The sequence below is a fragment of the Tachysurus fulvidraco genome, chromosome 4 (assembly GCF_022655615.1).
Source record: "Tachysurus fulvidraco isolate hzauxx_2018 chromosome 4, HZAU_PFXX_2.0, whole genome shotgun sequence".
NCBI lineage: Eukaryota > Metazoa > Chordata > Actinopteri > Siluriformes > Bagridae > Tachysurus > Tachysurus fulvidraco.
Window position 1 is genome coordinate 21,940,737 of NC_062521.1, and position 11,864 is coordinate 21,952,600.

Sequence of the window (11,864 nt, forward strand, 5' to 3'; positions counted from 1 at the left end):
AGGTTTTTAACTCCCCAGTGCTCGAAGCCAAATCATCAATTAACCTACAATTACAGCTTTGGCAGCTTAAATAAATGAAGACCAGTGAGAGGACTAATTAAAATCTAGACTGATTTATTTTTGTCAAATACAAATTTAGAGCAGTTGACTTTGAAAAACAAAGAGGATAAAGTAGATTTAATCTGACACACTTATTAATAATGAGGTTTGTTATAGATATTAGAATTGGTTTTTAATTCATTTAAATGTAAGCTATCCACATTCATCACACAAACCAATGAGGAATTGCAGGAACTCGTTTCATGGCACAATCATACGTCATTAATGATTAATGTGTTTCATTATTCAGTTCCTGGCCTCTTACATAATTAGAACTTTCCAATATAACTTATCTTATAACCTAAATGACATTTAGCTCTATGTATTGATTCTTATTGTTTACAGAAGAAGGCATGTTCTACGGAAGTGAGTGAATAAAGCCATAAGGTACTTTAAGTATTGGTCATGATTTGGCAGAAAATAATGGGAAAACCTTTTGCCATTCTGTTTGAGTCAAGGCTTCGAATGCTTTCATCTCTAAATAAAAACAAATACGAAATATTAAATTGTAATAATTCTGTCAGGACCACTTTGTCAAATGAGAATTTATTAGATGATAGCATACAGTTAGTGTTGGCAGTATGGTTTTGTTCTGGGCAAGAATCCACGTGCCGGTCCGTGCGCATGCATGGAAAGAGCGGGAAGAGCAGCAACTAGAAAATAGAATAGACCTGATTAACAGCTGATGCACGCTTGACGACATGGCCTGCCAGAACCAACGTGATGCTTGAATATTAGATTTTATATTTATATTTAATAAATTATTTCTAATATGGTATTTAAGCAGTTATTGTCCACAGAGTTGCCCATCCAAACTCTAATAAAAATAAAAGTAAAATATAAGGCATCTGAGACTGAGACTGGGACCCATTCTTGTCTTTGCCTGTGCATAGAGTTGCATGTTCTCCCTATGCTCTGGGGGTTTCCTCGGGGCACTCTGGTTTCCTCCCCAAATCTAAAGACATGCATTGTAGGCCAAGTGGCATCTCTAAATTTTCCATTGTGTACCCTTCATTGGCTTGGTCCCTTGTCCAGGGTGTTCCCCTTAACTTTTGCCCTGAGTCTACTGGAATAGGTTGTAGGATCTCTTTGAACCTATGTAGGGTAAGAGCTACAGAAAATGAGTAGATAATGGAATGGATAAAGAACAGATAGATAGATGTATATTTTCCTCATTCTTGCTCAATATATTTTATTTTCTTATTTGCTTTTTATTTCAAATTAAGTCAGTATTAGAAATATCCATCTCCCCACATTTGCTGTAAATGCTGTTACTTTGTTGAAAAGTCTCCTTTAATGTAATGTAACCTTTTATTAAGACATGTGTTTTCATGACATCATTTTTTAACCACTGGTAACTATTGTACAACATGCACGTTGTACTACCTATATTTTGGGATACAGATTTCATACATTTTGCAAGTGTATTTGAATGCACATGACTACAATCTATGCCATATGCTCCTCTAGTCAAGAAATGAAAAAAAATTCTATTACATGATACAATAGTCTACATCCCACACACATTAAGATTTCATACTGATTTAATTTCTCATAGCCACATTCATGAGAGCACAATTGTGGGCACAATTAATTTCCGGTGTACAAATTGGAAAATAAAATCTATTTCATTGCCTTTCCAGTTACCTACATGCAACTCTCAACAGCAGATCCCCTGCTTAATCTCCATGCTTTCTGCAATCATACTCCAACCGCATCATCAAAAAATAATAAAATGTTCTAGGTCAAGTGTTAATTTATTATTCTGAATAAGGATAGTAGAAGCTAAACTGTTAAATTAAACAAATTATGCACGGATTGATGTAATAATAACAACTCAGCTTTTCCATGCAGCAATTTATTGGTAATTCATTGTTTATTACAATGCTTGTCATGTCATTTATCCATCCACTTTCCGTCCATTTTCTCTCCTGTTTATCTTACACGGGATCGTATGGAACATGTAAACATGGAAAACTTGTAAAGATTATTTCTGGTATGTGGCTTGTGACCCAGTGTTGATGGAAGGCAGATCAGTAGGTTGCTTAGAGTAGTGTAGGAGGATTAGGAGAATGCAATAGGAGTATTGTTGCTTATGGTTGTTTGACAAGAAAGAAACCCTGAATAATGTTAATTAATAAGGAGAAGGCTTGTGTCTCTGTTAGAATTCAAGGGGTAAAATTTCTAAGATTATGATGGTATGGTTGTGAATTTCAATCCCATGTCTGCCTGTTGCATTCATTAGCTCTCAGTTGTTTAAAAGGCAGATATTTTCTACCCTAATGAATTACCCTATCCATTATTGGAATGGTAGCACCACTGAATAGCTACTGTTTGAATGGTGTAACATTCTGAGCACAGCCGCAATGTTAACAATGCTATTTTGCGAAACCGTCTGTCCACCAAACAAATCCAGCAAACAGTAGTTAGTGGTCATAGACTGACAATGATGAAGGATATGAATGAATGCATATTGAAAGGATTTGGAATAACAAACAAAAATGATGCATGGGAAAGATGAGGTATAGTCTTTGCTGGTGTGTCTATAAAATAGGATTACATGGTGAGTAGTGAATAAGATTATCTTAATTTGCTCTCCTTGTTGGAGAGTCTGTCCACAAGGTGATGATTGACAGTTTGAAGAATGTCCATTGATTACATTGGCTTACATCTTCTCAAAGCCAGCTTTATGCTGATACACAGACTAATTAAACATTGAAGGATGTTCATTTTAAAATCTCTCTGAAGAAATCCTCAAACAGAGGAATAATAATTTATTCTGCACAAAATTTCCCCAGAGTGATGTGGTCACTTTCAGAGTCAGATAACAAATGATTGAAGTCTAATGTTACGATAACATGAGTGTCCAGACTAATCATTAGCTTAACATCCACATAAAGAGTTAATGCTTACTGCTGGATTTTTAATGTACAAATGCTGTTTCACTGATACAACACGATCACAGTCGTTATAAACACTTACTTAATAATGAAAATGACGTCGAGATAACTAATTTCCACTCTTATTTAAGGAATTAATTTAATCAACAAAACTAAATGTATTGTTCCATCTATCCATGCATCCATCACTTTTTTGTAGCACGTATCCTACACAAACTTAGAATGCCTGGTGGGGTGCCAAGCCATCACAGGGCACAATCACCCACATACTCTATGGACAATTTAGAGATGCCAATCAAACTACAACACGTCTTTGGACTGGGGGAGATAACAGGTCTACCAGGAGGAAACCCCTGATGCAGGGAAGAACATGCAAACTGTTCACAATAGGCAGATGCAGGAAACAAACCCGCTGACCCCAGATTATGGCAAATGTTATAATAACTTACTCTACATGGTTCCAATCTGAGTGACTTATTTATTTGGAGGTGAATTTAAGGCATTTCATCACACGCTAGCTTTAGTAAGAAAACAACCCATCCAGACTAAATTACAGTGTGTGTGACACAAATAACAGTTTGCTGTTGTTGCTTGGTGCACATGAATTTAATGGCAAGTGAAACATTCATTATGAAAACAGCTTTCTTATCACTTCATCGAATGAAAAGCTTGGCTTCAGCAGACTCTGGCCAATGCGATTCTCTTCGATCTGTACATTTTGACTCTGCTCCATCACTGTGTAAAATTAATGGTTTGTTTGATCATCTCTAATCAACTGGGTGGCCTAATTACAACTTTAGAGCCTCAATGCTGCACATGGAAACCAAAACCCCTGAAAGACCTCAATAATTATTCAGAATAAAACTTGTCTTTTTAGCTTAAATTGTCATTACTTTAGCTTTATATTTCTTGGCTGTTATACAGTCGTGTGGATCAATCCCCGAATCTAATGTTTTAGAACTTGCTGATTTATAGTTATAAGGATGCAACCATGTTATTGCATTAGAAACAAATTGCAACAATAGTGATTAATGTGATAATTTCAACTAGAACTATTTATGCAGCAATATTTATTGAATCAATATATTGTACGTTTATTTAAACAGTTGCTGGCTGCACATTCTCATGTACCATTGTCCGTATATACTATATTTTCACACCATATACACCCAATTTGATAATTTTGTCAGTTCCCACCCATTACTAGCAATAACTGTTCATGTAATGACTACCAGTCAGGGAAGGTAAGAGCTAATACTTGTTTTTTAAGACATGAGAGGCAAGCCATTACATTTTTCTAATTGCTGCTGATGCTAGAACACATACCGTGTAGAAAGGTGCTAAGTGTCCTTTTCTGCATGTGCAAGCAAATTGACACCCACTATTGGTTTGCGTTATGTTTAACAGGGTAGACAATAACAACATCCCTCAGAGAATATCTGTGGCATCATTGGGACATTCTTGCCAGGTGCCCTAACCACTTCAACTGGATTTTTTTCAATTCAGAGAAGGTGAGTGGTGTGGTTTCTTCCCTGGGCTGAAATTTCATAAAAACTTAATAATCCAGTACAATGTTTTGGTAAATGTTGTTATTGCTTTCTGCCTACTTTACTAAACCTGTTATTTGTTTGCCTTTTGATATTTGTATGCTCTTTCTCTTGTCTTATTCCAGTGTATCCCTCATGTTTTGCCCTTTTGCTCAGTTTCATGGTTTTTATCTAATTTCATGGTTTCAACCTTCCAGCATTTTTAAACTGTTAATAAACGTCATCTGTTGGCTTATAACCTGTGGCTGTCTCTGCAAAGTTTAAAAAAATGTGTTTAGCAGTTGGAAACAGGTATTTGTCGATTTTGAAGTCTGGATATTAATGAAAATATGAAAACCACAACACTTATTAACCACCAATACTGGTGCTATTGATAAACTATAAAACTCTTGATATAATCAGAGGAATAGATTAAAATGCAATTAAAATGCAGACTCTTGAATCACACAGCTACAGTCGTCTCCTCAGTCAAAATCTGCACCTCAGTTATAAGCTGTGATCCATTAGTTATTAGGTGTGTTTGGTTCAAGAGGTACATTAAATACAGTCTAAAAATATATGAATCTGCTTTGCTCAGACTACTCCTGGTCCTTGGGGCTTGTATCATGGTAATCCACCTGCTTAATATTGTGTAGGCCCCCTTGGTCCACAAAAACAGTGCTGACCCTACAAGGCATAGACTTTATAGATATAAAAATTCTACACACCCCTGGTAAAATGGCAGATGAAAAAAAATGCAAACCTCAGGAACATTTAAATTAAAATCATATGTGATAATATACCTTTTAGGAGAAAAAAGGACAAATATTACAACAATCTGGTTAATACTTTAATCTCAGTTTCTTTGGGTAAGAGTCTATCAGCATGGCACATTTTTACTTGACAATATTTTTCCATGTTTTCTTGTGAAACTTTCTCTCTCTCTCTCTCTCACTCATTTTCTACCGCTTATCCGAACTACCTCGAGTCACGGGGAGCCTGTTGTGAAACTTTCTAGTTTCATCAAATTGTAAGGGTACCTCCTGTGTACACCCCACAGATTCTTAGTATGATTCAGATCAGGGATCCGGCTAGATGATTAAAAATCTGAATCTCCTTTGGGTTAAGCCATTTCTTTGTTGATTTGGTTTTATACTTTGGGTGGTTGTCATGGTGAAATGTAAAATCCATTTTCATTTTTTCATTTTATTTGCAGACACCTGAATGTTTTGCACTAAAATCATCTGCTATTTGTAGCTACTCCTGATTTCTTTCACGTAGCAGCCGTAATGTATGATGCTGCCACCACAATGCTGCACTGTGGGTATGTGATCTTTTAGAATTATGTAGTCACCTCAGAGCATAACATATTTTACCACATGGTTTGGGGTAGTTAAGTTGAACTTGAATGTTTGTTTTTTTTTTGGTGAGAAAGTGCTTTCCTCTAGCCCCTCTACCCCATAGCTCATGATGAACATTCACATTGAGAGATCGTCACATGCAGAGAGTAATCAGTACTTTGCAGATATTCCTGCAGCTCCTTTAATGTTGCTACAGGTCTCCTAGCAGCCTCCCTGTATTTTTCTTGGTATTTTTCATACATTTTGGATAGATCTTGTCCTTGGTGATGTGACTATGTTCACTATTGGTTGATGACAAACTTCATGCTGTTTTGTCGAGACTTTTTTTTTTTGCAAGTTTTTTTAACGTTTTTTTTTTTGCATGAACAAGGAGTAAAGACAAAGAATCGCAACAACAATAATAATAACAATGACAATAATCTGACAGTTAAAACTTTCCTAAAATGATACCTAAATAGATTTTTTAAGTGTTAAATACAACAGAATTTTTAACATAAAAAGTAGTTTTAATTGGAAGCAAAGAGTATATAAGAGCAGATATTGAGGATGAGGAAGAACATGACAGGGCTTTGAACTTACACCATGCTAAATGAGGTGACTCAACCTAGTACCTTATTGTAATAAGTCTGTCTGCGTTTTTGTCCTGTTTCTGTCTGCTGCCTTGCCCTATTGTTAATTGTTTGCTCCGCCCACTTCTTGGATACCATGGACACTAATTGTACTCAATCTTTCCTCCAGGTGTGTTGTCTTTGTCTCTGATTGTCTCTGCTTTGTCATTGGTTCCTGTCACCTATATATACTCTGTTTGTCCACTTCTCTGGTGTTAGTCATTGTCGGTGTGTATGTTGTCTGGATATGTCTCTGTTCCTGTTCCGCTCTGTTTTGCCTGCTTATCTGTTGCTTGTTTCTTGTTTTTTATCACTAAATCTCAGACTGCATTTGGATCCTCATTCGCCTCTTTGCCTCACCGTGTCTCACCGTGACACTTATGAGTATTTTATGAATGTGTGCTGCCCAGTAATAAAACTGAGAATTTGGTTGCGTCAGTCTACCACTAGACTTACATCTCTGAACTAATGATTTACACACCCTGAGAGATCCCCAGAACAAACGAAAGCATTACTCACTCACTCATTTTCTACCGCTTTTATCCGAACTACCTCGGGTCACGGGGAGCTTGTGCCTATCTCAGGCATCATCGGGCATCAAGGCAGGATACACCCATCGCAGGGCACACACACACTCTCATTCACTCACAGAATCACACACTACGGACAATTTTCCAGAGATGCCAATCAATCTTCCATGCATGTCTTTGTACCGGGGGAGGAAACCAGAGTACCCAGAGGAAACCCCTGAGACACGGGGAGAACATGCAAACTCCGCACACACAAGGCGGAGGCAGGAATTGAACCCCGACCCTGGAGGTGTGAGGCGAACGTGCTAACCACTAAGCCACCGTGATGAAAGCATTAATCGTTTTATAATATAGTCAAAGAAGGAGTCAAATATGAGTCAAAGAAGTGCTTAGGTAAGAACAATGGGATTGTTAGAAATAAAAAAAAGAAATTTCGGCAGAACATTCATTTTAATTGCATCAAATAGAGACAAAGGCAGACAATTCCATCTATGAAGATCAGACTTCACTTTAGTTACAAGTGGAGTTGTTAGGGATCAGCGCAGACTTGGTGCCATGTGCGTTTGTTGTTTGTTTGTGTCATGTGATTGCCCCGTCCACGTCTGGTCCTCCCCGGTCATCACACCTGTTCCCCATTGTGTGTGATTGTCCGTGTCGCTATATATGTGAGCCGCGTTACATTAGGCAGCGCGGCTTCATTGATTATAATGTGTATTCCCTGTGTAGCGTGGTTTATGTTTGTTCTTCCTTATGTATTAAACCCCTTTCATTTGAAGCTATCCTGCGTACGGGTCTGTCTCCAATCCACCTCGGCCAGGGTCCTGACAGAATGAAGCCGCCTCGACCATGCAGACCCAGCAGGATAGCTTCCAGCTCGGACCGGCTTTTTTCCCCCTTTTCCTCCTGGACTGTTCCGCCATTCCTTCCGGTGTCATCGCTCCGCATCTCGCCGGTGAAGGACGCTGCTCCACTTCCGGTTCCGTTCCGAGGAGGACGTCGCTTCACCACTTCCGCGGAGGGTGTCACCATGTTATTGGGGTTCCTTTTTTTTTAGGTGCCCTGTGGCATCGCCCCGCATCTCTCCGGTGAAGGACGCTGCTCCGTTTCCGGGTAGACGGAGGAGGACGTTGCTTCACTACTTCCGCAGGGGGTGCTGCAGGCCCGAGGCGGGGGTGCCTTCCCGCCCACCCACCCTTTTCCATAGCTCACCAAGGCGCGGGTTTGACCGCGGTGTGTCGGGGGATGCTGCTCGGCCCTTCAGCTCGGCGGTGGACATCGCTCGGCCCTTCAGCTCGGCTGTGGACTTCGCTCGGCCCTTCAGCTCAGAAGTGGACGTCGCCTCGGCCCTTCAGCTCGGCTGTGGACGTGGCTCAGCCCTTTCCGGCTGCGCCGTTGTGTGCCCTGCTCCCCCCACCTGCCTCGCCGTGTGCCTTTGCTCCCCTCGCCTACCTCGCCATGGTCCTTGCTCCCCCCATTAGCCTCGCCAATGTCCTTGCTCCCCTCACCTGCCAATCGCCGTGGACCTCGCCCCCCCCGGACCTTGCCGGGTTTTGGCACTTCGGGAGCCGCGCCTTAAAGGGGGGGGGTTCTGTTAGGGATCAGCGCGGATCCGTTAGGGATCAGCGCAGACTTGGTGCCATGTGCGTTTGTTGTTTGTTTGTGTCACGTGATTGCCCCGTCCACGTCTGCTCCTCCCCGGTCATCACACCTGTTTCCCATTGTGTGTGATTGTCCGTGTCGCTATATATGTGAGCCGCGTTGCATTAGGCAGCGCGGCTTCATTGATTATATTGTGTATTCCCTGTGTAGCGTGGTTTATGTTTGTTCTTCCTCATGTATTAAACCCCTTTCATTTGAAGCTATCCTGCGTACGGGTCTGTCTCCAATCCACCTCGGCCAGGGTCCTGACAGGAGTACAGTTTGCAGAAAAAAAAGACATGAGAATGTACGTGTTACATAAATACCAAGGTAACTAAATCCAGTGGGACTAATTGTGGAGGGCATGTCCAGATGCTTAATTTGCAAAGCAGTTGATTGGATAACATTGACTCTTCTGAAAATGTAATTTATATCAAGAAAAGGTCAGAATGTGTCAAGATTGGACATGATACCGGGCAGACCAGATACAGGGTCAGATACATAGAGCAATAAATCGTCTGCATACAATGATAGTCGGTGTTCGATTCCATTCCTAATGACACCTTTAAATAAAGTAGAGGTTTGCAATGAACTGGCCAATGGTCTAATGGCCAAGGCAAATAAAGATATTTAAAAAATAAATTGGAGACAGAGGGCAGCCTTGATGTGTGCCACGTTCCAATAGAAAATACTCTGAGCGCACATTGCTTGTTTGAATGCTGTTGATGGTGACTAATTTCACCCTAATATTTTTTTACCAAAACCACATTTTTTAATACAGCACATTTTTTAATACGCCCACTCTACCCTATCAAATGCGTATTCAGCATCCACTGAAATCACAATCTCAGGCACCTTCTCGGAATGTACTGTATGAATAATATTTAAAAGAGTACGAGTATTAAAAAATAAATGTCATCCTTGATAAAACTTTTTTGCTCCTCGGAAATAATGCTGGGCAACACTCTCTCTAGGAGCAGAGCTATAGTTTTTGCAGAACTTTACATCAGCATTTTAGAAAGATAAGGGCCTATAGGAACCACATAAAGTTGGATCTTTGTCACTCTACAAAAGAAGAGCTATCGAAGCTTGGGTCAGAGTAGTTGGAAGCAAACCCTTTTCCAAGGATTCATAAAAACATCAACAAAAGTAGAGATGCCAATTTATAAAAATTTCTTGAAGAACTCCATAGGATAACCATCAGGTACCGAGGCTTTATTGGAATGTATCGCTTTATTTGAGAATTTTATTTTTTCAAGGGAGAGTGGGGCATCTAGTTCTTGTATATGGTCAGAATAAACGGTAGGGTTTTCAAGGCTGTCCAAAAAACTGATTCATAATAGTATCGGTCGGAAATTCAGATTTATACAAAGAGCCATAAAACGTTTTGAACGTAGCATTAATTTCTACCGGGGCTGTAATTTTAGGAATCAAACATGAGACAGATTGACGTTCCAATTGGTGAGCCAATATTCGATTCGCTTTATCCCCTTTTTTATAGTAAGCGCCGCGTGTCTGCAATAACAATCGCTCTGCGTTCTCAGTGGAGATGAGATAAAATTCTTTCTTAAAGTTAATACATTTCTTAAACAGTTCTGGGGAGGGATTTAAAAGTGAGTTCTGTAAGCTTAGCATTATGTTTTTTATTATAATGAAAAGAGTATATATTAATCTGCCCCCTAAGGATAGCCTTCAGTGACTCCCAAAGTAAAGATGATGAAAACTCGTTTGATTAAAAAGGAGAAGCTCATCAATAGAAAAAGACAGAAATTCACAAAATTTGTTATCTGCCAACAATAGAGAAATAAATCTCCAAAAGGGGATAGATCTTTGTGTGGACAGCTGAATATCCAGAAATAGTGGTGCATGATCTGATATTAAAATACTTGAGTAATCAACGGAAGCAACGGACGAATTCAAGCTGTTATCTATGAAAAAATAATCTATTCTTGAGTTTGATTAATGAACCTGAGAGAAAAAGGAGATTTTTTAATTAAAGGATTACAAACTCTCCAAGGGTCAACCAACCCATTCTGGTTCATAAAATCAGAAAAAGATTTTGACATAATACTGGTCATGAACTAGATCTGTCTAGCACTGGGTCAAGTACACAATTCAAGTCACCTCCAAAAATCACAAATGAGAATTTAAGTGAGGTATATTACCTAGTAATCTGTTGAAGAATTCAACGTCATCAAAGTTAGGCACATAGACATTTACCAGCAGCACCTTTGTTTGCATTAACATGGCTACAACCATAAGGTATCTGCCATTTTTATCAGCAATAACATCAGTAGGTAGAAACTGAATATTTTTATTGATCAAAATAGCAACTCTTGATTTAAAATGAGAATGATAGACATGCCCTATCCATGAAGCCTGCAGCCTATAATGAAGTTTAAATTTGAGATGAGTTTCTTGCAAAAACACTATCTCCGAATTAAGGCGTTTCAAATGGCTAAAAACGTTATCACGTTTAGATGGGCTACTCATGCCACGTATACGCTATATGATGCGTCTATACCAGAATACTGGAATTCAACTTAACAGGACACAGTTAAGTATAAATACATTTAAGAGCAAATTAATACTTCCAAATGCCCCCCCTTCCTCAACACACACACACACACAGAGACCTATTAGCATATACAGTACACACCCCCATAGAGAAAAGGCATTGCTGCCACGAAATTGTGACATCAACTCGGAGGATAGACTGAGCTTAACTTTAAGCTGAGAGATAGACGACTCCCACAGAGTCTTAATACTTAACTGTAGGCACTTCAAGTAAAGGTATACCCTATTATGTAACAAGAAAAGGGACACACACCCTTATAAGTGATACAAAGATGTTCCTGAAAGAAAAGACAATAACAAACCCCAGGCCGTGCAATTGCCTCCTGACCTCATTAAAGGCCGCTCGATCCCGGGTCACGTTGGCAGTATGGTCGGGGAAAACGGAGATCTCCACTTCTCTGAAAACAACCAGTCAACTCTCTCTTGCATGCCTTAGAACATTCTCACAGTCGCGATAATAATGAAATTTGGTAATAACTGTGCGTGGTCGCTCACCGTGTTTTGGCTTCAGCTGAAAGGTTTTATGTGCTCGGTCTAACAGCGGTGTTATGTAGAATTTAAAAGCTTCCTTAAGCAGTGTAGCGACAACTGCAGCGTTGATGATAGTATCCTCAGGAACCCCAAC